Source organism: Grammomys surdaster, unplaced genomic scaffold (assembly GCF_004785775.1).
Source record: "Grammomys surdaster isolate TR1022 unplaced genomic scaffold, NIH_TR_1.0 169, whole genome shotgun sequence".
NCBI lineage: Eukaryota > Metazoa > Chordata > Mammalia > Rodentia > Muridae > Grammomys > Grammomys surdaster.
Genome location: NW_021604617.1, coordinates 14,392,110 through 14,396,212, shown reverse-complemented (window position 1 = coordinate 14,396,212; position 4,103 = coordinate 14,392,110). Strand labels below are relative to the sequence as shown.

At 40.4% G+C, this 4,103-nt stretch overlaps 1 pseudogene; it reads right to left on the bottom strand.

The window, feature by feature from the left end:
- Nucleotides 1-1,522: 1,522 nt before the first annotated feature.
- LOC114620439 lies at nt 1,523-1,749 on the bottom strand (annotated as a pseudogene).
- Between the last annotated feature and the right edge of the window lie 2,354 nt (nt 1,750-4,103).

Here is a 4,103-nt window from a genome sequence, read left to right as displayed (position 1 = left end):
GAGACTCCTGGACAACATGAGTATATTTTTCCACATTCAGCTACTAACTCAAAAAAACAGCAATCTTCATCCTCACACACACAAACACACACACATATATGACATATATTAATATGTCATATATGTCATACAGTAAGATGACATATATTAATACATATCAGTATATTGTGTATTATTTTATATATTCAATAATTGGTAATTTATAAAATTAATTACTAATGTAATATGTAATTTATCTATCTTATATATAGACATATATTAATGTTATATTTGTTGATTACCCAATGGCTACAAAAGTTTTAAAAAGGAAAGAAGTTGAAAGGGGTCCTTGATTCTCATATTTGATAAACATATCAAAAATGTCACTCTGACATTTAGATTAGGTATTATTTAATCCAGTTCCTCCAATGAGGAGCCAAGTCACAAGAACAGTGTCTGAATCTGGCCTCAGAATTGCATCAGGTTCAGTGATAAGGTGCAGGTTCTTACAGCTATACTAGGAATGTATGAGATATATGCATATAGACAAGTAATTGGGAAAATAGTTTACAATAAATTCAGGCGTTAAAATCAGTGCATGTTAACTGGCTGAGTGGAAGTGTTTGGATAGTCACAAGTTCTTTGCCTCTTATTGTCCTAAAGAATACACTAGGCATTTAGATAGCAGATTGGTGGTGACCTTTGGAATGTAAAGTGTCTGCCCTTTAAGACAGTGGTTCTTAATCTTCCTAAAACTGTGACATTTTAATACAGTTCTTTACGTGGTGGTGACCTCAACTATAAAATTGTTATTACTTTACAACTGTAATTTTCCTATTGTTATGAATTATAATGTAAATATTTGATACACAGGTTATCTGATAGGCAATCCCTAAAAGGGGATATGACTCATAAGTTGAGAACCACTTAAGGGGTACAGGGTAGATATTAAAATTTACTCTGTCTGGTTGGTATGTTGTATTAATACATTCTCACTCATTTTCTTTTACAATACTCGCAAGTAATATATACTCTAAATCTAATTTGATATGTGTATTTTGTGCAAAATTTAAGGTTAAACAAAAAGAAATGTTTTAATCTGTATGGTTTATATACAGAGCAAGAATCATTATCATTTGTCAACACTAGATGGTCAGCTCATTTTTATAATAAGGCAAATGATAAGGAAACTCAGAACAGAATTTCTAGAACCATTTATCCTGTGGTGTTGTAAAATCAAAGCACTACCTTATTAAATGAGTTATTTTATACAATACGAACATCAGTGTAATTTCAATTGTAAAACAATTTTTATAACAAGAATGGATTGGGTTTTCAGATTTCCACATCAGAGTCAACTGTACATTTACACAGAATTGTCTTTGCATGAACCCAAAGGGAACAGCATAAAAGTGAGTGTTACTGTAGCCCCTTTATGTTTTGCTGATCAACAGTTTGTTTGAAAAAGCAGCCGCAGGTTTGTCACCTAAGGTCTAAGACAGTAGAAGAGTCAAAGGTGTCATGAATTCACCTGTAAACAACTCTATGCCTGAACATCAGCCAATTCTGGAAGAAGTGGAGTCTTAGGGTGCTTGCTCTCAAAGTGCTGCTTGAAGGTCTTGGGGTCTGGCATTTGTATTCTACAGACTGTGTAGGTATATATTAAGACAGCTTTGGCAGCAGCCTTTTGGTCATGTTTTGTTTCTTGTTTTGTCCAACCTACTTTTTGGCATTGTTCTGCTGAGACTGAATGAATCTTCTGCTGTCCATGAGCCGTATCTAGGTCAGACTATTCTGGTGTCCCAGAGACCACACAGCATGAGAAGAGCAGGATGAGCCCGGAAGGAAAGGTGCAGCCCCCTGTGTAGATTGGGGCTTCTACCACTTGCAGAGGAAGACTGAGCAGAGCCAGGAGCACAAAAGCCCATGCTTAGTACACCTGCCACAGTGTGTGAGGGTTACTCTTTTGCAGTTGTATAATGAAAAGGAGATAGATGAGCAAGTAAAAAATACAAATGAAGAATTTGAGAAGAAAAAGAAGCGCCAGGGCATGTAGTACAACTTGTCAAATATCCATGGAGATAAGAAATGTAAAGAAAAGCCTGATGCTAAATGAAATAATGCGAGTGATGACCTCAGAACAATACTTTACCTTGCTAAGCTTCTAATGAAGGAAACCATCTACCACAGGAAGCTGATGAAGATATAATTGAACAATGGGGCTGTCTTCCAGACACAGCGAGAAGCAGAACTTGTCAGCTTTAGCCACATGTTTCATGTGGCTAAACATATTTTAGTGTCAAGAGTACAAGAAAAGGGTTATGGAATCTCTGCGCATGAGTAAGGAAAGCCTCCTAATTCATGTATATGTCAGGGTGTTCACTTATAGGTGAACTGGATGTATGGCTATTGACAGCTTGCTGGATATTGATCTGCAGATGCTCTCATTCATATGAATAAACTAACAAGAGTTGATCTGACACTAGCTAAAAATGACTAGGGTTAGGATTCTGTGTAAATGTGGTAAAAAGTAGAGAATGAATAGTTAGATATTTAGTGCACGCTGTGTGCATCTATGAATACATTACATTTAACCCTACCAATATGCATAATCATTCTGCTTTACAAATTTTTATTAAAAATTATCTTATTCCTACAGCATTGTCAGATTATGGTTTCTTCTTCTTTTCCTCCTCAGTTTTTTCCTCCTCCCTTCCAATCAACATCCATACCTTTTCTATTTCTAGACACAAACATTTAACTTAAGAATTAGGGATACCTTGTAAATGTTCAATTTACCAACCATTTGTCAGTTTGGGGTGTAATATTGTCATAAAGGAAGGCTCCCCAATGTTAGCGGCCATATCAAGGGCGGCCTTGGTTTAGGAAAAAGCCAATTTTTGTTGTGGTGATCAAGAGGCCAAGCTCTCTATCGAGAGAAACGGGGGCAAAGCCAGGCATACCAGGAACCCTTCTGGAGGGCGTGGAAGTCTAGCGGTCGACCGTAGGGGGGAGGCAGGGGAGCTGGCAGCTGTGTCAGTCTCCTGCAGAGTCACTTCTGGATCCTCTTCAATTTTCGGCTGATGGTAATGAACTTCAACCGTCTTCTTGATGGCAGCATCAACCTGGTTCCGTGGATGACAGGTCGCGGGTTTTGATCTCTGTCTCGCTTAATCTTGATGTCCTGCGCACATCCTCTCAATGAGGGTCTGTCCAGAGGGGTCCGTGCCTCGAGCCCCACGTCTGGGTGCCACTTGACCCGACTGGCAGGCCCTAGTTATTCGTGGGGGCGAGGAGGACTGCAACCTGCTATTCTTCAGAAGATATGGTACACTGCTTGAGTTATGGTCTCCTTGCTATTCTTCAGATGATATGGTACACTGCTTTGAGTCTATCTGCAGTTTCCAAGCAGGATCTTGCAGTTGCCAAGCTTCAGGGAACCTTGTGCAGCTGGGAAAAGGTAGGGGGTGAGGGTAAGGGCGAGGATCCTGACTTCTGGCCCATCTGGATTAGAACTTCTGTGAGTTAGCCCAATGACGGGATTATTGTAGGTCCACTTCCCAGGGGCCCACCCAATGCAGCCGAAAAGGAGTGCGTGGTGCTGGGAGTGGGTGCAGCCTACATGGCCTAAGACAGGGCCCTCACCCTCCTTTCACCCACATCGGAGTCCCTTGACGTTGCCCATCGTCGACAGCCTAAAACCTTCGACCATCGATGTGACTCGTCTCACATCAGTGTTTTGGGGTTGTGAACTTGTCTAAGACCCCCCATAATTAGACATCCAAATTCAAAATTCACATAGTTGGGATTGATCATAAGATGCCTTCTCTAACTAAACAGAGAAGGGGGAGATGCCAGAAGCCAGGACCCTCGCCCTTACCCTCACCCCCTACCTTTCCCCACCTGCACAATGTCCTCTGAAGCTTGGCAACTGCAAGATCCTGCTTAGCAACTGCAGATAGACTCAAAGCAGTGTACCATATCATCTTAAGAATAGCAGGGAGACCATAACTCAAGCAGTGTACCATATCTTCTGAAGAACAGCAGGTAGATCATAATTCAAGGCAGTGTACCGTATAGACCATGACATGTTTCAAGGCACAGGCCAAGAAGATTTTGTACTT